General features: G+C 57.6%; 1 pseudogene across 1 annotated transcript; it reads left to right on the top strand.

Annotated features, from left to right (window-relative positions):
• Positions 1 to 9,846: 9,846 nt before the first annotated feature.
• LOC143410033 (CMRF-35-like molecule 4) lies at positions 9,847 to 16,964 on the top strand (annotated as a pseudogene). The gene is made up of 4 exons (XR_013155632.1): positions 9,847 to 9,928; positions 12,273 to 12,650; positions 13,241 to 13,400; positions 16,346 to 16,964. The product of XR_013155632.1 is annotated as a CMRF-35-like molecule 4 (transcript).
• Positions 16,965 to 21,076: the final 4,112 nt, after the last annotated feature.

Raw genomic sequence — 21,076 nt, 5'->3', positions numbered from 1 at the left:
GGAAGTCGAAAAGGGGTCCTCGGGGCTCAGCCTCCGTTAGCAGCTGCAGCCTCAGGCTGAGCTAGCTGCTGGGGACCTCAGGCTGGAGCGGTGGCCCGTGGCCATGGGGCGCCTTCAGCTCTGGTGCTTCTCTGTGTCCCAGGGGAGTGGGGCGCAGGCAGGAGGTCTTCCTGGGGTCCAAGTGAGGAAAAGGTGGTGAGGGGCGAGGGGAGAGGGCAAGAGGGAGGAGGGAGCCGGGCAGGCTCGTGAGACCCCCACGCTATCTGCTCCCTATCAGGATAGGATGAGGACTGAGGTACGGTGCTCCCCTGATAGTTAGCCCCAGGTCCACCTGCAACCTCAGTCATCATGGCCATGTCACTAGGATCAGCAATGTCGTCTTCCTATGTCACAGGGAGGAGAAGGAGGGAGCGGAGCGGACAGGGGACACGCGCTCACTGCACTACGTGGGTTTCCCATTGGCTGATAATTTAATCTCTATCACAATCCTTATTAAAATGAGAGACCGGGACTCAGAAAGGGGCGAACAGCGTACTCCAGATGAAACTGTGTGCAAAAGAGCCAAGACCCAGCCCCACACACTTCTATTTCCGAGATCATTTCTCTTGATGACACGATGACAATTACTGCAAAGTCTCCTTGTGAGGATCCATCTGCACAACCTGAGGGGCTCAGCTGTCCCCACTGTGGTGACCCTGTGTGTCCCAGCAGGTCCTGGCTGGCCCCAGGTTCCCTACACGATGGGCCCCGGGAAGGTGAGGCTGCTGCTCAGTCCTGGTCTGGGAACTTGGATCAATGACCCTGGACGCAGAACAGTCAGCATTTCTTTTCAGGGCCTGTGCCGGGAGCTTGCTGGGGGGTGCAAGAGGCTGGGGGAGTGCATGTGCTCAGGGTCCAGCTGAGAATCAGAAAGGAACGAGGCTCCACAGTGGGACCCAGCATGTCCTCCACGATGTCTTCCCCTGTATGCCTGAGAAGGTAGCACCAGACTCCAAGAGAGGGAGAAGGACCTGAAGAGCAGGCACTATGCACCCTGCCCTGGGCCTCCACCCAGCCTGTCAGGAGTGGAGAGAGCAGGGCTCTCAGAGCCTGAGCCCAGGAAAGCTGACCAGACAGAGATGGGGCCAGAATCCCCATCCTGGGAGGTCCAGCTGGGGCACATGGCCCCCTCTCCTGGGGTGGGCCCGTCCAGCTGCTTCCCTGAGTGCCCTCTGGTTTATGGAGTGGGACCATCAGGGCTGAACTCCAGCTGGAGAGTCAGCACAGGCCCTGGGCCTCCACTCTTCTCCTCAGCCCCCCAGCCTTCAGGATGGACAGCTCTGCAAGGACACCCCCCCCCCGGCAGTGGGCCCCAGACCAGCCAACACCAAAGGTAAGGTGACTCCACCGTGTCCCCTGCCTCCTGCAGAGCTTCTTTCCTAGGCCGGGGCGTCCCAGACAGGTGCCTTTGGTTGTTCATTCACTTGACAAGTGTTTAACTGCTCTATTCCAGAAACCAATGCAGATTTTAGGGGCAGAACAGTTAAAAAAAAGAAAGAAGGTCTTGATCTTGAGGAAGTTTCATTAAATAGGTGTCTTTAGGCAGTGACCAGATGGGATAAAAACAGAGACAGCAGGCTAGATGACAGAGATGGATGGATGGATGGAGAGAGAAATAACAGATGGTAGACGACAGAGACAGGCAGAGATGTGTCATAGAGATAGGTATGAAAGAGGGTGATTGTGGGAAGCCATTCTTGCATGTGATTGGACACCTCCCTGACTGGGTGTGAGGCTTCTGGCTAAACTGTGTTGGACTAATCCCCACCCTCTCTAGGTGCGAGAGCCCATCCGTGTGGGGGTGTGACTGACCATTGACCTTGGAATGCTGTCCGTCTCGACCTTCATTGGATGGAATTTTCCCCTGAATTTCTTGTTCCCTAATAAAAGGCCATCCGCTGGCATGCTCTCTCTCTCTCTCTCTCCTGCTAGTCCTGAGTAAGCCTTGCTGCCCTACCGGGTGGTTTGAGGCAGGAGCCAGAGGAGGGCGTCTCAGACCTGGTCAAAGAAAAAGGTAATTGAGTTTTGTGTGTTTATTTTGATCTCACTAGTTAACTTCTATGCTATGAACCTCTTGTATGAAGCCAGTATGCTGGTTGCGTGGCGGAGGTGATACAGATGGATGGACAAACGGATGGATGAACAGTGACAATAATGAGACAGACATATGTCATATGGGTGGACAGATGTAATGTGCTATGATAGATGACAGAGATGGAGGGATAGTGAGGATAAAGGGTAAAACTAGACACACATCTATGGACAGATCGGTGGATAGAGGGAGCATGTCACCTAGTGAAGTTACCGTGGAGACACAGAAAGCTGGCAGGTGTCAGGGGGTGGAAGGAGGGAGACGGGAAGATGCTGGGGCATGCCGAGGGCCTTCAAGGAAACACAAGAGGATCAGAACCCAAGGGCCGTCTTAGGGTGCATTGCCTCGAGTCGTCCTGAGACAAGGGCTCAGGGGAGTTAGCTGACTGGAGGTCATCCCAGGGAGCAGGGCTGTTGGTGCAGGACAGGCTGGTCTGCAGGTCATGCCAAACAAAGTTAGCTGCAGGGTGACCCAGCTTCTCAAACCCTCTGTCTGGTTCTATGTCACCTGTTTGCTTCCAGCCCAAACGCCCAAGCCCCCACTGATGGCTGAACACTTAACCCCCTTGGGCCAACAAGGCAGCTTGCAGACCCAGAGACCCCATTAGATTTGGGCCATAAAAACTCCCTGTGCCTGTTCCTTCCCTTCATCATAAAGTTCATTCAGACTTGGGTAAAAAATTTCTAATCAAGCTTTTCCCAGCTTCTCCTCAGGAATTACCAACTCCTGGCTTCTGATGATACCTCCAGTCGAGACCTAGGCCGAAGGGACTGACGTCATCATGGATCTGTGGTGGCAGGGAACCTTCATAGATACCGGCAGGGGTAGCTCTGTATGAAAGGCCCTCTCTGTGCCCCACCCTGACAATCTCAGGGCTAAACATCTCCAGGGAATGGGGGGACACTGAGCCTCAGACTCTTGGCTGCCTCCTGATCCCTAAGGGGGCTGTGTGCTCCCAGGCCTGTCTCCTCCTCCCACTGGGGAACAAGACCCTCAGGACCTTGCTCCCTGCTCCCAAAGGCTGCCTCGGGCCTGGGGTCCCCATGGACATCAGCCTGCCACGGATGGTCCTGGGGTCCCAGCCTAGTCCCTGTGGTCCCGGGGGCTTCTGAATGGCCCCAGAGAGACAAAGAGGAGCCAGCCCAGCCCCTCGTGCAGGGCTTCCTGTCTCCTGGGGGTCCCTGCCTGTCCCTCCAGGTGACCTGTCACAACTTTTCTCTGCCACCTTTTGCCACAGAATCAGAAACCCAGAGAATCCCCTGAAAGTGCGTCCCCTTGGGCAGAGGCCCAGTGGGATAGAAATGGGCTCTAGACTGCTGTGGACCCAGGGCTGCTCCACCTCTGCAGATGAGGCTCTCTTAGCTCCACCCTCCCTCAGGTGGTAAGAGCCAGATCCAGCGCCTCCACCTCAGGGCAGGGCTGGTGCCGGGGACTGCAACTCTAAGTCCCTCTAGGTTCTCTGAGCTCCTGCTCAATGACAGTTCTCTCCTGTGCCGGCCGTGGACTCCCCTGGAGAGTGGGGAGCTGACCTCCCACTGACGTCTCTGGGTGTGGGAAGGGAAGGCCTGCTGACCAGCTGGCTTCACGTTAGGCCAGTCTCCTCGGGGTCTACCTGGTGTCCATCTCTCTAGATCTTTTTTCCTGGTCATTCCCTCTCCCAGACAGGGCAGTCCAGTGTTGGGGCCATAGACATGGCTGAGTGGACACAGAGTTCTGCCGTTCAGTGGGCACTCCACCCACCACCCGTGTTCCCAATAGGACCCTCCACAAGCACCCAGGGCCCAGCACAACCAGAGAGGACGCCACGGATCCCAGCCCAAACCATTGGTAAGGGCCTGCCTCTGGGACCACACCTGGGTGACGGTGATGTGGAGGGAGAGGGAGAGGGACAGCGTCTTCCTCCTCCGGACATGGCCAGGCTGGGTTGGGGGTGGAGGGACCCGACACTCTCTTCACCATGGGAAGAGAAGCCTTGGTCACAAGTGTCAGCCTCTATGTAAACTCAGTCCCCTGAGGCTGGTGGCACCTGAGCTGGGTGTCACCAGCATCAGCAGCCAGGAATTCTAAGGCTGAAGTTTTGGAAACACTGGGCAGGGCCAGTCCCTCCCTCTCAGAAACAAAGTGTCCCTGCCCTCGCGGCAGAGACAGTGCTGACATCAGCAGATGGCCATGTTCTGGAGCCCTGTGCCTGGACCCTAATGGTGAAGAGTGAGGTAGCACTTCCTCCCCTGGACACCAGTCCCTGCTGGAACCCTGGGCTCCCTGTCATTCTCCTGGTGGCCGAGCCCTTTCTAGTCCACTGTCTCAGGTCCAGGTCAACTCTGAATCTGAGAGTCATGGCACTGGTCCTTGGAATGGGGCTGACCTGTCCTGGTTTGGTCTTTATGTCGATGGTTGTGTCCACAGAATCTGGACATAAGGAACTGGAGAAAGCAGAGCAGTCCAGGGTCCCCTCTGGGGAGGTGACTCACTGTGTGTCACTGTGTCACCCACAGGCCTCTGTTCAGCAGCACCCACTTCCTACTCCTGGTATTTCTGGGGTCCATGCTTCTGAGCATGCCCAGTGCTGTCCTCTGGGTGAACAGACCTCAGGGATGCTCTGGGATGAGTCAGAGCCAGCAGGACTATGAGAACTAGTGACATCCCCCGTCCAGGGACATAGGCCCTCTGGTGGGTTGGATGACCTTACTGCCAATAAACTTTGCGTCACTCTCCACGTATCTGTGAGAACACTCGGTCTAGAAGATTCTTTAGCACCTTTTCTTGTGCATGGTCTTTATCCTCCTAAAGTGCCCCTAATCAGTAGGTGCTCCCTGAAGGATGACTACACCTCAGCACCCTGTACGCACCTGCCAGCTTAGCCTTGGACCAAAGTCAACACCTCGGCGTCCCCTGGAGCCTTCAATCCCACCAGCAACATGGCCTTGCACTGGTCCACTGTTTGCACAGGTAGAGGTGGTTCTGTGACCCACCCTTGACCTTCACTCCCATAACGACCCACACTCCTCAACTCTGGGGACAGTGTGCACATTCTCCCAGTTGCTGAGTACGTCTATTCAGTTACCAGGTCTGGTGTTCATGAGCTCACACAGAGGTCAGGGGCCCACTGGGTCACTACAAGACTGACCTGGGTCATATCCATGCTCACTGGTCTCCACGAGCTCACTCACACCAGTGGACCAAAGCACCATGTTGACCTGCTGGTCACCCAAGTCTGTTCAGAACAGTATCCAGGACTCCCCCTAAAGTCTCATGAACCTTCTCCATGCAGACAAATTGGAACTGGTGTCAGCATCCTTGAGAGCAGGACAGTCAAGATCCATCCTGAAAGATGTGGGCAGCACAGCCAGATCCTCCTTCTTTCCTCAAGTGTGTGCCGGGACACCCTCCCTTCCAGCTCCATTTTGGACATTAACTGATGTCCATGACATGGCGTTGGGTAATGTCCTAGTTCACTTTTCTGCTTCCTCCTTCAGAAAAAGGGAAACCAGAGGCTGCCCCTCAGTTTCAGTCCAAGGAGCAGTGACACCCTTGCCAACACCCAGGTCTGAGAGCCACCTATTCTGATGGTCCCTCAGGTCTGCCTGCCCTGCTCCTGGGTCCCCTCACTCAGTTCTGTGACAGCACAACTTACTGGAAGCTGGCCCTCTGTCAAGCCCTGATTGTGGCATTTGAGTCCAGGAGGAATAAATATGGCAGGACCCTGCTTCCATAACCTCAGACTCTTTTCTGAAGACAGAAATAATTGACAAATACGAAATCCACATAGACAGGGGCTGGGGCTGGGCTCAGTGGTAGAGTGTGTGCTAGCAGGCGAGAGGCCCTGGGTTCCATCCTCTGCATGAGGAGGGGGGGGAGGGGGAGACGGAGGAGGAGGAGGAAGAGGACAGAGAGGGGGAGGGGGAGGGGTGCTCACCACCCTCCCTCTGACACCAGCCCTGGAGCAGGAAGACGCAAGTCCCTCTCCCTCTCCCTCCACATCAGCGCCACCTCCACTCCCATAACTACCCACATTCCTCAACTCTGGGGGGAAGTGTCCACTCAACGTCCACCCACCATGAGTGCTGGCCCCTCCATGTCTAGATCTGGGGCAGGAGGACCAGAAGACACAGCTTCCACCTGAGGGATGAGGACTCAGCACAAGAGGGGACACCGGGGACCCTGTCCGGGTCACAGTGTGAACGAGCCCAGTTGCGTGAAACCAGAAGAAGAGCTGGGGTCCCATCAGATCAGAGCACCCTGGATGAAGAACTCCACTGAGGTCACTACTGGAGCTAGAGAAGATGGACAGCTCTGGTGCCACTCCCAGGACAGTCCATCAGACAACAGGCTGATGGGCCCTAGTCCTCGCCTTTTTGCCAGGTCACACCAAGGGCTGGAGTGAAGTGGTCATGGTGGCTGCATCGCACTTATCTGTCCAGCGGGGCATCCTCAGGTCGAGCTCGGGCTAAGCCCTGGACTGGGGTCCCCAGCAGCTGGGAAGGAACCCCAAGCCTCAGTAATGAGCTTCGGGTGCGCCCAGCTGCCTCCACTCACAGTCAGAACAGAACCAGGCAGACGCAGGGCCACCGCCTGTATGTGCCAGAGGCACTGGGACTCGGGTCCAGCAGGATCCATCCCATGCCAACAGGCAGTGGCCCGCAGGTTCCTCCACTCCTGAGCTCAGAGGAGGCGCCCTCCCTGGACGGTCCCTCCGCATGAAGGCACAGGCAGAGACGACCGCACTTAGCTCACGCTCTGAAGACTTTTCAGAGTCCCTGTGGGCACACATGTCAGGGGACCTGTGCTGGGGACAAGGGCTTCCCTCATGGGGGCTTTGCTGTCACCTGGGAGAGGCCTTGTCTCAGATTGGAGTGTGGGGCTAGGGGACAGCCTGGGCTGGGATGAGGGTGTCCGTCTGTGGTCGTCATGGGGAAGTTAAGAGGACGGTGCCTGGTGTATCCCCTGGGCCCCAGGAGTGAGGACCCAGTGTCCTCATTTGCTATGGCCACCTAACAGAGGGCCCAGACTGAGGGCTCACAGCAGGAACTTCCCGTCTCAGTGCTGGAGGCTGACGTCCCGACCCAGGTGTGGGCAGGGCTGGTCCCTCTGCTGCCCCAGGCCCCTCCTTGCCTTGCAGGTGGCCGTCCCTGGGTGTCTTCACATCACCTTCCCACTGGGCGTCTGGGTACACAGCTCTCTTTTCCATGGGGACACATTGGGTTAGGGCCCACCCTAAAGACCTCTTCATAACTTGCTTATCTCTATAAAGACCCTGTCTCCACATAGGTCACCTCTGAGGTTCTGGGGGCAAGGACTCTGTTATGTGAGTTTGTGGGGGTCACATTCAGCCCTGACACTAGGGCTGGGGTCCTGGGTGAGGCTGAGGGAGCGGACTCTATGGACCAAGATGTCATCTTGGGGCGGCTCGAGGGCCCTGGGAGAGGCCCCTGGTGCGGCCTTCGGGTGAGGAATCTGCCCCTGGGCCGCTGGGTTCCACTATCCCCTGTGCCTTGGGCCTCTCTGGAGATGGGGACACCCTACATGGGGCCGAGACTCTGGCATGTTGAGAGTGTCCTTCCTCTAGGAAGCAGGTGGGTTAACAAAGGGAGACAGTTACCTGTGGTCCCCAAGCCAAGGACAGGGAGCGTGGGAGCCCCTTCCAGGTTCAGTCTGCAGCTCTGGGTCCAGGAGGCTCTGGGCGAGACGCCCTGCAGCTCCGAGTCTCTTTCCTACCTGCCTCCGGGACTTTCCTGTCTCCATAACAGACCAGGAGGAAACTGGCCCTCAGCACCCTCATAGGTAGAGTCCTGATGGGATGCCACGGGGGGCTCAGTGTCCCCCACTGCAAAAGCCACCAAGGCACGGCCATCTCCCCACCTGTAAGTGCCACCCCACCCAGGAGTGAGCAGCATCAGCCTGAGGCCTCGACGCCTGGGCAGTGGAGAAGAATCCCACCTCCCACCAGGCGGGAGCTGGCAGTGTCCCCACTGCAATGAGAAAACTGAGCGAGGACACACCTGCCACTCAGGCTCCGACCTTCCCAGCTGTGGAGGCCCATTGTCACAGGCAGGGGACCTCCCTGCTGTCAGGTGCCTCTCACCTACCTCCTGCCCCTGGTCACCTGTGGAGGGGTCCCTGGCAAGTGCCTGTGACTCAGAGGGGACACTAGGACAGTGGGGAAGAGGCCTCTCAGGTTCTGCCACCTCACAGAAGTCACAGGCTCTGCTCAAGGTCATTTGGTGGCCAGAGGACAAGCCACACAAGCATCTAGCCTCCTGCTTCTTTGTGTATTCTGGAAATTTGAGCCCGCAGCAATGACATTGGGATCATGGTACAACTAAAAACGATGTCTGGGGCCAGATGTGGTGGTTCATGCCTGTAATGTCAGCAATGTAGGGGGCTGAGACAGGAGAGCTACAAGTTCAAGGCCAGCCTCAGCAACTTAGTGAGACTCTGTCACAAAAAAAAAAAAAAAAGGATAAGGATGGGTTCAGTCCTCAGTGTGTGTGTGTGTGTGTGTGTGTGTGTGTGTGTGTGTGGTGTGTGATTGTTACACACATACATTATTTCTGGGACTGTTCCCATGATCAGGCAGGAAATCCACTAAACGTGGCCCTCTCTCACTTTCCCCTGATCAGCTCAACAAGATGAACACCAGAGCGTCTTGGGTCTCCTCAGGCCGTAGTCTACCATGACATTGTCATAGAATTTGTTTTCTGTTTTTGAGAAAGGACCTCACTATGAGGCCCAGGCTGGCCTTGAAATCCTGGGCTCAAGCGATCCTCCCAACTCAGCCTCCCAGGTAGCTGGGATTATAGGTGCCTGTCACCTTGCCTGGCTGTTAGAAAAATGTCCCCAAGCTCTGCCAGGCTGTGTGCTCACCTTCCAGCAGTAGGACCATCAAGCCTCTTGGGAGGGTCCTCCTGTGGCCAGGGGGAAGGAGGAAAGTGAATCTCCTGGGGAGTGGCAGGAGGGGACACTCTTGGGACCTCAGAGCTAGTGTGGGCTCCCTGGGGTGGGTGGGTGCCCTGACTCAAAAGCTCAAGCTGCTGGGTGACGTGGTACACGTTAGGATGAGGGCACCCTGTGCTCACCCGGTCTCTCTGTGCCACCTGGGGCACTATCACAGTGTGGAGGAGGGGAGGGTCCCTGCTGCCTTGCTGGATCCCAGCTCAGGGCCACAGGGGCTACATGGGAGGGGGATGTCACGGCCTGTGGACGTCACAGTCAATTGAGGACACATTTCCAGGACCAGGAACCATTCAGGATTCTAGGGCCACTGTGCCAACCTGGGGTCAGGCCTAGAGCTGGGCTCATGGAGGGGAAGTTCCAGATTGGCCTCCCGTGGGGCAGGCCCAGTGCTGCAGACACAGGCTCTGTGTGCCCCTCCCACTGGTGACATCTGACCACAAGGAGAAGAGGAGGAGTGACAGGGCCAGAAGGAAGCCTGGCCCTGCAGACCTGGGGTGAGGGCAGTCCTGCCACCTTGGGGCCAGGAGGGTTCCATCCCACCACACCTTCCCGTCCCTGGCTTTCATAGGACAGCACAAGTCCAGGGTCACCTCAGGGGCCGCTTGGCCCCTGCAGCTTCTCCATTTTGTCCCCAACCCCAGGAACAGACTAAAGAAGACAAGCGGGAAGCAGCTGCCCCAGAGAAAAGCAGAAGTGGGAGCCCTGGAGACTGACCTCCCCAGGGGGCTGGAACCTGGGTCCTGTGGGGCCTGGCGTCCGGCGGTGACATCTGTGCAGGAGAAATGAGCCCCAGGGGCCTGATGGCCTGGCCACCCTTGGCTCTGCTGCTTCTCTGGCTCCCAGGTGAGGGCCCTCTGTCCAGGGAGGGTCTGCAGAAGGGAGGGAAGGCAGGAGGGGACCAGGAGGCGTCACATGAGGAGCCCCAGCTGCACGTCTCTGTGCAGACGCAGAATGGGGTGCGCTGTGTCCATGATGTGAGATGGACTCGCCAAACACCACACCCCTGGGAGGGAGGGGGCAAGGGCTCCCCTGAGCCCACCTGACCTTGGAGGAGCCAGCGTGCTGCCCAGGCCCAAGGGTGCTGCCCAGGAGGGGCCCTGAGAGAGGTCTGGGGAACCAGGACGGGGGGGCAGGGCAGGGGGACGGGGGTGGGGTGGAGAGGGCACCAGAGCACACCTGGGCCTGTGTTGGGGAGGCCCCCAGGTCCACAGTTTGGGGTACAGAGGAAGGAGGGGACGAGGAGGAGAAGGTCTCCATCTCAGGGACAGGTGGGTTCAGCCAGGGCAGCTGGAGGCTGGGTGGGAAGAGTCCTGGTGGAGGCCCAGGGGTCAGTGGTCCCCAGGAGGACAGGTGGGGACAGGAGAGAGGGAAGGAGAGGTGGGGATAGGAGATGTAGGGACAGGGCAGGTGGGGACAGTGTCAGGACCAGGCCAGGGTAGCGTCTTGATGGAGGAGGCTGGAATTAGCATTGTTTACTAAACACTCATAAATGCCAATTTTACTGATTGGTGTCTTTCTGGAAAACCACACCTTCATCCCGATCACACATTTATTTAGAGAATTTCTACAAAGTCCCCTCTGGGCTCTTATTCTCTCTACCTGTGATTACTTCCTCTCTCCATTTCTCACGTGGACTAGACAGGGTTACCTGGTTGTGTTGGGTCGTGTCACGTGAAGCTCCTGTTTCCTTGGTCAAGAGCAGTTGACAGCGGCTCTTCGCCTGGCTCACTAATATGAGCTGCCCAGCAGTTGACAGCTGCGATCAATCTTTCATTTTTCCTTCCCCATTTTTGTTCTTGTTTCCTGGGGCTGGTGGAGCCTGGGCCTGGTGCATGCTGGGCAGCCTCTCCACTGACCCTGGCCCCATCCTAACATGATCTTCCGTTGAACCCCCCAGATGCCATGTCAGGTTGGCGTGGTCACCCACCACTTTGTGGCTGGCATCTGAGGCGCAGAGAGGTCAGTCCTGGCCCTGAGCACACAGAGGATGCAGACTAGAGCTGAGGCCCAAGCCCGGGTTCACCTGAGGCCCCTGTGGCTTCACCTCGGCAGTTGCTACTGAGCTTCTCAGAGAGTGTTCCACCTGTGACAGTGTCACAAGGCCTTCTCTGCAGGGGACCTCACCCCAAGGCTGGGAGAGGGGTCCTACTGGCCCTGGCAGAGGGATGCAGGGGCTACTGGGCAGCTGTGGGCAGCTGTGCTCTGAGGGTGCGGCCACAGTGGTCTCCCTGTGCCAGGCGCAGCAGGCACTGAAGGGACAAGGAGGAGGCCTATGCCCCAGGGGCTGTGCACTCAGGGGTCCCACAGTTCCAGGTCAGGGCTGTGCACTCGGGGGTCCCACTGTCCCAGGTCGGGGCTGCGCACTTGGGGGTCCCCCAGTCTCAGGTCAGGGCTGTGCACTCAGGGGTCCCAAAGTCCCAGGTAAGGCCTAAGGTCCTGAAGGCAAATGAAGAAAGCATCCAATCCCAGGGAGAGAGCAAGCCACCCCAGTCCTGCCATCCCCCCGACCATCTGGGCCTGACCACAGTGTCCCCAGGGCGAGAGAGAGGTGCACACGCAGACGCCCCTGGGCTGGAGCCTGGTGCAGGGTGGCCTGGTCCTCTGCCTGGAGGTGGGTTAGCTTCCTGGTGCTCACCTCACCCCAGCTTTGGGTCTGAGCCATTGGGGGAAATGCACCTGGAAATCTTGGGGACACAAAGGAGTTTCCTTGGAAATGAGGTCCCCAGAGCTGGGCCATCTGAGGTGAGGGAGGGGGAGAGGGTTCTGGGAGCTCTGTGCCCCTCGCTGTGTGCATCCTGTGCTGTCAGGAGTCCAGGGCTCTCATCCACATGGTCTGGGGACCCTGCTTCTGCCCTGGCTCACGTCCTGCTGGACCAGATCCACTCTGGCTGTGTCTCTGAATCTGAGACTCATGGGGCTGGGGGGCTGACCCAGGAGAGGGGGCTCAGGGTGTTTATGGCCCTGGGTTCTGGAAGCAGGAGGTCAGGTGGTGAGGGGGGGACTGGGGAGAAGGGAGGGGCTGCTGTGTCAGCGTCCTGGGTGTAGGAGCAGAAGGGGCTGGTGGCCAGGGGTGAGTGGTGGGGAGGGGTCTGATGTGAGGCGAGGGAGGGTCTCCTGAGGACCTGACCCAGGCCCCCCTGGCCCTGGCCCATCTGTGAGGGCCTGGCCTCCAAATTTTATTTTTCAGACTGTGTTCTTCTGAGTGGCCCCAGCAAGGTGACAGGTACCGTGGGAGGATCCCTGAGTGGCCCCAGCAAGGTGACAGGCACCGTGGGAGGATCCCTGATCGTGCAGTGTCACTATGGCGAAGAATTCAAGGACAATGACAAAATGTGGTGCAAAAAATGACTTGTACTTTGTAATGATATTGTGAAGACTAGAGGCTCAGAGAGAGAGGTACGGAGCGGCCGAGTGTCCATCAGCGACCACCCTGCAAGCCTCAGCTTCACAGTGACCATGCATCGCCTCACCCTGGAGGACGCAGGCTCCTATGAGTGCGGGGTGGACACACCATGGCACAGAGCCTTTGACCCCTTCTTTGAAGTTGAGGTGGCCGTGCAGCCAGGTGAGCCCCTGCCACCAGCGCCTGGGCTGCCTGGACCTGGACACCTGGGGCCAGAATCAGAAAGCAACAGCTGGAGCCTGGGAGGGAGTCCAAGGAGGGGAGCAGCCCACAGCTGCCCAGCCCTGAGGAGCTGCCAATCAGGGAAGGAGGCGGAGCAGAGCCTGCAGGGGAGAGAGCCAAAGCCCACCCTGGGCCCTGGGGACAGGGACAGGCAGAGCTTGTGTGGACCCCCAGGGCAGAGCAGAGGGGCAGAAGACCCAGATGGTGCAGTGGGCAGAGGCAGCACAGTGACAAGTGGTCTTTGCAGTTAGATATCCCTGCAGCCTGTGGCTGTGATGGGAGGGGGAAGAGACAGGCGTGGGGAGGTGACCCCGGGACTCAAAGGAGGCCATGGCCCTCAAAGCAGGACGGAATCAGCCCTGATGGGGTGGTACCTGTGTCCTGTACAGAAATGTCCCCAGGGTCCTGGGGAGACTTTGGCCCTGGCCACGCCTGCCCCCTTCCTGAGTGAGCATTTGGCATGAAATCAGGCCCAAGGCATCCCCCAGTGGTGGGCGGGTTGCAGGACAGACCTCTGGGTGTCACTGTAGATTTGACACCAGCAACCTCAGGGACACTTACAAGTGTCACGACAGTGAAGACCTTGACAACCACAAGCAGAGCCCAAGCTGCACTGTCCACCAGCCTGGCCACAGAGAGTGCCACCCCTGGTCCCAGCAGCCAGGACCTCGACCAAGGCCAGCGCCCAGGGTAAGTGTCCTGTCCCTGACTGGGGTCTTCCCCATGGGGGGCTGTGTGGTCACTCGGGGGAGGGAGTCACACCCCTGCTGGCCCAGGCCTGCTGACCCTTGGCCCAGGCCCAGGTTGGAAGCTGCAGTCTGTGTAACCTGGCTTGGGTCACTGAGGCCACCACACTGGACCTGCCCCAGGCTTCAAGAGAGGCTCAGACCAAAGAGGGGCTGGCAGAGGGTAGGCAAGTGTCCACCCATGAGGGCTGGGCTGTCCTGCCGGGTGCCCAGAGCCCCACACACTGTCCTCCATAGCTCCTCACATGACCCCAAACTGCTCCCATGATCATCTCACAGACTGCAAGGAGAGGTTGTGTCACTGTCACATGGGCACCGGTGTGGGGCTGGGCTGGGCCTGCGTGACCCCAGAGTCTGGGGCTCTCCCCTCTAATTTGAGTGGGTCTCTATCTGGGGGGTCGTCAACCTCACAGAGAATCTGAGCACCTCTGTGGACTCCTCAGAGAAATGAGAGCAGGCACAGGCCATTCCTGGGGGTCATGGGCTCCCCACCTGACCTCACCTGGGGGGGCAGTTGGCTCCTGGTGCTGACCACTGCAGTCCATGCAGACCCACAGGTTAAGGGCTCTGACCCCAGGACCCCACATGAAGACATCACCTGCACTTTGGGGCAGCCCAGGTCCCAGCACTTCTGACAACTGGCTGCAAACGTGGGGCTCCCATGGCCCCTGGGGGTCCGTGATCCATAGACTCAGAGCTCTGCAAAAAATACCTAAGATTACGGCCTTTCCCTCCCTAAAATGACATGGGGGAGGAGAGTGTGCTCTTGGTGATTCCAGGATTCAGAACAGGTGTCTGTGTGTGCACGGGCTTTTGTGAAAGCAGGTTTCTGGTGTGTGTGTGTGTGCGTGTGTGTATGTGTGTGTGTGTGTGTGTGTGTGTGTGTGTCCGTGCATGCAGACACCTGTGTGTGCACACACAGCACACCTGTGTTGTTCCAGTGTCTCCCTGGGCCCCACTCTAACAGTCCAGGTCCGGAACCTTCCAGGAGTGGGAGTGGGACTGGCTGTTGGGTCCCTGGCTTTTTGTTGACTTCCTGACCAGGTGAGGATCATGTCCTCTCCAAAGGAGACCCGTGTCTCACCTGGGCCTGTCTCCACCCTCCCTCTGGGACGGGACCCTCACAGCATTTGCTTCCCCTGTAGAAGGGTACCTCCACTTGGGTCACCTACCCCCTCTCCGCTGTGCATGGTCTCTGGGACACTAGTCCCTCCATGAGGGTCCTGGGTCCTTCTAAAAAGGACCCATACCACTGTGCAGGCTTCCTGACTCCCAAGAGGACTCTGCTCCTAGTGGACCTGGTGGTCCTGGGCCACAGCATCCCTTGTGGAGCCACAGACCATCTCTGCTGTCATTTGAAGTCACTCTGTCCGTGTCCCTGCCCAGGGCCCTGCGTCTGGTTTCCCTGTGTCAGTCTCTACACAGTAGGGCTCACTGTAATTGTCCCCAGGAGGGACGGGGAGCAGGAGGAGAGGTGTGGTGCATGGACTGGCCCTGCTGCAGGGTCCTCCCAGGAGCCCCCGCCCCTCCTCTGGAACCCAGTCCTCCCAGCGGAGTGCTCCTGCCTCAGTGCACCTGGAGATGGGCGGGGTGAAGCCCTGCTCAGGCCCAGCTGTGGCCAGGAGACTGCTGGATGCAGGACGTCTGTCCAGCAGGCTCCAAGTGACCTGGCCTGGGTGAGTCAGAACAAACCAGGGGCAGAGTGTGCTGACCTGAGCCTCCCCTCAGCCCTGACCACAGCCTCCAGCCCTCAGAGCCGCACAAGCACCCAGGGGCCTCCCACGTCAATGCCAACACCCACCTGGCCCCTCACGACCAGAGAGGACACCCCCAGTGCCCACCCACAGCCTGGGTAAGGCCTGGACTCAGGGCTCTGCCTCTGGGGGTGAGTGGTGTTGAGGGGCCTGGGGGCACTTGGGTCTCCTCCTCTGGGCCCCATCTGTATGCGCCAATCCCACCCCTCACCACAAGGCTCCTACTAAGTGCTAGGTGTCTTCTTGGCACTGGGACACAGTGGCCACCACCAGACAGTCGTGCGTGGCCTGCACTGTTCTCTGGTGGTTCAGGAGTGAACAGGTCAGCACAGTCGCTCTAGACACAGCAAGGGGGGGCTGGGCAGACTGGACCTGGGTGGGGGTGAGAGTGGAGGGGGTGGGGGATGTGTCACGGGACCATCAGGGGAGGCCTTGGTGACTAGGGCCATGTGAGTGGAGCCTGCAGGGCTGGGGACAGGCACCTGGGATCTGGAGAGAGCGGCCCAGGCAGAGGGAAGAGAGAGCACAAAGGTCCTGCCCAGGGGCCCCAGGACCTGCTGGGCAGGGAGCAGGTGCTTGGTGGCCCCGGCACTCTCTGTCCTCTGCCTCCCTTCCCGCGCCTGGTCACAATGTCAGCCTGTTTTCCTGACCAGGTCCTCTGAGGCAGGGGGCGCTGAGCTGGCGCTGGGTCATTCCATCAGCAGCCGGGAGTCCACAGTCATGCAGCCTGTACAGAGACGTCCATGGCCACTTGTTGTGGGTGAACGCACAGTCCCCTCTCCCTGGAAGGTGGAAACGCCAACATATGGAAGGTTGCAGTCCCCCACACCCAGGGGTAACCCCCAGATGTGCCAGGGGAGGTAGAAATCCCTCCCTGGACCCGGGTCCCTGCTAGACGCCTGGGCTCCCCTCACATCTTTCCTGTGGCCATGCCCTTCCTACATGCTGAGTCCAGGGCCCTTCTTGGGCTGTCATGTGGGGACTGAGAGGTTTTATGTGGGACTGCCTTGGTCAGGGTTGGTCTTCATGGGGACCCCAGGGGACACAGGACCTGGGTGTAAGGGACAGAGGCAAAGTGCAGGGCACTGGGGCCTCCCTGTGAGGAGACAGCTCACGGTTCCCATGTCCCCCGCAGGCCCCTGGTCATCAGTGTCCACCTCCTGCTCCTGGTCTTGAAGGTGCTCCTGCTCCTGAGCATGCTCAGTGCTGTCCTCTGGGTGAACAGGCCTCAGAGAAGCTCCAGGTCCAGGTGAAGGCAGCATGACTGTGAGAACCAGTGCCCTCTGCTGTCCTGAGGCCACCTCCAGGGACACCCCTGCTGGAGGAGGGGACAACTCCTGACTTATCTGCATTTCTATTAGAACCTCTGAGGCCTTTGTGACCTTCTAGAAGCCTGTCCTTGGCTCATCACACACAGGCGTGTCTAGGGCGTGCACTTCCAGCCAAGGCCACTGCAGCCCGTGAGCCCAGCCTGTCACGGGCACCGCTGACGTGATGCAGCCTCCTGGTCTCTGTGCCTCCTTCCTACCCTCCTGGGGGCCCTAACAGGGCTGCATGCTCCTCCTCCACCTGCTTGAAGGGTCTGCACTCCCATGCGTAGGGTCCCCAGGGCGCGAGGTTTAGCTTTGCTCATTGTTGAACTTTACATAAACAGGATTTGATGCTCATGTTGGTCTTCCTCCTCCCTGGTGTCGGTGATGGGACACAGGCCGCGTGCAGCTTGGTGTCCATCTCTGAGCTACACCCCAGCCCTGATGTGCCCTTGAGTCCTGAGTCCTGTGATGGCCCCTGGACATTCGACCTGGGGACTCGTCCACATGGAGGTGTTGCTGCCCGGATGTGCAGGGCGTTTGTTTCTTCTTTCTCTTCTGGTCCTTTTCTCTCTTCCTCCTGTCCCTTGTCCTCTGAGGCGTCTCCTTCCCTTCTCTCTCCCCTCCCCCCCTCCCTCTCCTCTCCTCTCCTCCTGTCCTCTTTGGCCCCCCTCTTGCTTTCTCTCTCCCCCTCCTCTTCCTCCTCTCCCCCGTCTTCCTCTTCTCCTTTTTTATTTTTTATTTATTGAGTTTTTGCCTCTGTCACTCACAAAGCTGCCCCCAACATCCCTGACCCTGTTCCCTGGCCCGTGTTCCACATGTCTCTGGAGCCTGGCCCTAGGCCTTACTGCCCCTGTGACTCCACTCTACCAGGCCCTTCCCATCCACTTCCCAGGTCACTGTACCCACCCCTCCCCCAGCAGCTGACCCCCTCCCTGAACCTGCCAGACTCCCCATGCCTCCTGGTAAATGGGTGGGAAGTGGCGTCTGGCTGTGTCATCTGTCACTCTGCCCACCTGTGTGACTTAGATTTCATCTTTTGTGAACTTCTATTTTCTGTTGTGGGGCTGTGTTTTCATATTGATTTTAGATTTGTAGAAATTCTTTACAAGTCCTTGGTTAGTTACATGTGTCCTAAATATCTTTCCCCAGTTTGTTGACTTTGTGGTATCTTTTGAGAAAACAGACTTTGTTTTTTGACTAGGGATTGAACCCAGGGCCTCTCACAAACTAGGCAAGTGCTCTACCACTGGGCTATGCCCCCATCTCCCTTTTAAAATTTTATTTTGAGACAGGGTCTCACTAATTGGCCCACACTGGCCTCAAGCTCATGATCCTCCTGCCTCAGCCTCCCAAGTGACTGGGATTACAGGTGTGCACTATCATGCCTGGCTTCCAGTTTTAAATGTTAAAGTAGAGAATTATTTTATATTTTCATTTATGTTTTATACTTTTTGTTCTTGCTTAACAAATTGTTGATACCCTAAAAATAAAAATTACTCTATGTTCTTCTAAAAATTTAAAAAATTTCCCTTCACAGGAATGTCCTTACTGTCATGTTCCACAACTAAACACTCAGGGTCACTCCAGGTGAAGTGGGCTGCACGAAATAATCACACACACACACAGAGATACCTTTTCCTTTTGTCCTGTGAGGGCTCCTCTGAACTCAGGAGTCCATGGAAAGAGAGACGGAGCACAGGGCTGACCCTTTTATTGAGGAGAAGCCATTCCAATGAGGCAAGGGGTCAGGTTTCACGGGCTGAGTCCAGCTTCCTGATGTCTGCTGTCAGCTGGTTGACTGACATCTAGGAAGGCCACACCCAAGGACAGAGCAGGAGAAGGGGACACTCAAAGGGCATTTCCATGGAACATTCCATCCCAAACAGGGCAAAGGGGTAGGATTACAAAGGAGCAGGTGAGTGTGGCTCAACCCCATGGGTGACAGTCCTACATCAGAAGACATCCCTCAACTTCCTGAACCAGGACAACATCCAGGTCTCTATGAAATGTAGTGACCAGTCAGAGCCTCTCACTTCAGGATGGAAGGTGCAGGTCATTCAGAGTGGTTCCCACAGCTTACCCACTTCTAATGGTTATGGCTGAGATGGTGAACCATTTTCCTTCTTCCACTTCCTGTCCTGCAGTCCCCCTCTTAGTCTATACTGACTGCTGAATATGCCTGAAGCCTTTTCTGATTGCTCTCTCTACTCTGTGTAATTTGTCTAGTTGCATGTCTTTGAACTAATAAATCATAGTGTTAGATGTGGGGAGGGAAACGCAGGAGAGGAGAGAGCAGGGGCTTTGGATGTCAGGCCCAGCAACAGACTTTCTGAAAGAAGACAGCCCAGGAGCAGCAGGAAGGGAGTATCTTCCTGACCATGGAGACCTTATGGACATCCCAAGGACCTGAGGGACATCTGGAGGTTTGCACAGTGTAGGCAGCGTGTGTGGGTCACACGGTCCCCTCAGGGCCTGGAACCTGACCATATGGCACAGGCAGGTGCATGGGGGCCTGCCTGAAAGAGCCCACCAGGGCGTTCAGAGACCAGTCCCCTCCCTGGGACCCGGATTTCGAGTGTGAAGGGAGAGTCTCCGAGGTCCTCCCAGGTCTAGATTTGGAGGATTCTGCAATTCAGCCCAGAGAGCAGGGCTGGGGCACTCCCGAATTCGTGCTGCTGCTGCTGATCCTACTATGACGCCAGTGGCCTGGCTGAGGCCTCAGCTCTCTTCATCCAGCAGGTCCCCGCAGGGTCCCAGTTCAGAGGACAGCACTGGGGAAGTCTGCTGGCTCCTAACAGATTTGCATTAGAGTTTGGCCATCCCAGCTGCTCCTTCTCTTTATCCCAACCCCGGGCTTTTGCGGAGGCTGAAGAAGGCATGGCGGGGCTGTACGTGAGCTGGCACGCTGCGCACACACACCCAGGCAGTGGACTAGGGCACACGTAGTCAGGCACCCCAGGCACACCTCAGTGTCACACACTCATTCACAATCACACACACACGCTCTTCCACCCCCACATGCTCTTCCACCCACAGAGGACAGCCGTCTAGGCCATTCACACATGAACTCTGTAAACTTTCCTGCGGAGGAGCAAGTGGACACCTCACAAGATGAAACACTGAGGTGTGAACAGCCTTATGCTCCGGTCCCAGAGCTCGGCTCAGAGGTGACTGCTGTCCATCACCTCCACCCCTGCCCCCAAGCCACCTCTGGATCTCGAGAACAGGCCTGATTCACAGCTGCTCCTGGACAGCGTGGTAACTGGTCTGACCACACTGAGAGCCATTGGGCACCATAACCGAGGCTGGGAGACCTGGACCGCTGTGTCCCTCCTGCTACTGGCGATGGCTGGTGGGAACAGTCTTCACTGGGCCCCTCCTTTCTACTGATGCCGTGTTTCTTCATTTTTTCATTTTTAGTACTTTTTAGTTGTTGATGGACCTTTATTTTATTTATTTACACGGGGTGCTGAGAACCGTGCCCAGTGCCTCACTCATGCCCGGCAAGTGCACTACCGCTGAGCCCCAGCCCTGGCCCCTTGTTTTATGTTTTTAAAAAAGAAGCCTCCCTGTGTGCCAACCTGACCCTGGATTTTAACTTGCAGCCGTTGCCCTTTCCTGCAGCCCTTCTCCTATATCGGGCCCCGTGTAAGACCAGCTGCGCTCACTGTCTGAGGAGCCCTCGTGGTGGGACACCAGGGAGCCTCTGGGGTCTCCAGGGTGGGACTCAGGCCACAGCCTCAGGTTCTGCTCAGATGGCGACTGGCTCCCTGGTGTCTGGGGCTGGACTAGAGGTGGGATCAGGGTGGGGTGACCCAACTTGGAGCCAGGTTTTTGAGCCCTTGGGTGTTGTCCTCAAGTCTCTTTCTGCAGACAGGGCAGGGCCCTGCGCATCTCAGGATTTGGGCCAGTGGCTCACAAATGCTTGGTTTGCATTTCAAAGGCTCATGGGCATCTCCACGTTTCAGCAGTTTATGGCCATTTCCCTGAGACTCAGGATCCTCTTTGTGTGCATCCCTGCATCCTTGTCTCCCATGCACACGGGGGAATTGTCCCAGGAGAGCTGGGAGCTGGAACCCAAACCTTGGCTCTTGTGTTCCAGGAAAGAAGATTCAAGTCAGATGTCAAAGGCCACAAAGAGAACTTTGTTAATAAGTGAAAGGGAAGGAAAAGCACAATAAGGCCCCAGCAGAGGGCACAGAGAGAGAGAGAGTGGACCGGCTCCGAGCAGAGAAGGACCAAGGGGACAGAGCCTCTCTGAGTTGTGACTGACGTTTACCAGAGGACAGGGGCCACCTCTGCACCCTCAGCCAACCAGATGTTCACCTCCTCCCTCCCGCTGGGCGGTGGGGTTTTGACCCTCCTTGACCTCTGGGGAACTGCCCTGGTGGCCATCCTATTCAGGGGGCCACAAGTCGCGACTAACAAGTCAGTCCCATGTGAAGGTGGCACTGGGGTCCACGCTGGTTAGAAGTTACCTTAGAGCGCCTGCGCTACTCAAGGACCCTTCGTCCCAGACAAAAGGAGACCCCTGGGCCACAGTGCCCCCCTTC

Source organism: Callospermophilus lateralis, chromosome 11, assembly GCF_048772815.1.
Source record: "Callospermophilus lateralis isolate mCalLat2 chromosome 11, mCalLat2.hap1, whole genome shotgun sequence".
NCBI lineage: Eukaryota > Metazoa > Chordata > Mammalia > Rodentia > Sciuridae > Callospermophilus > Callospermophilus lateralis.
This window is presented reverse-complemented; position numbering and strand designations above follow the sequence as displayed.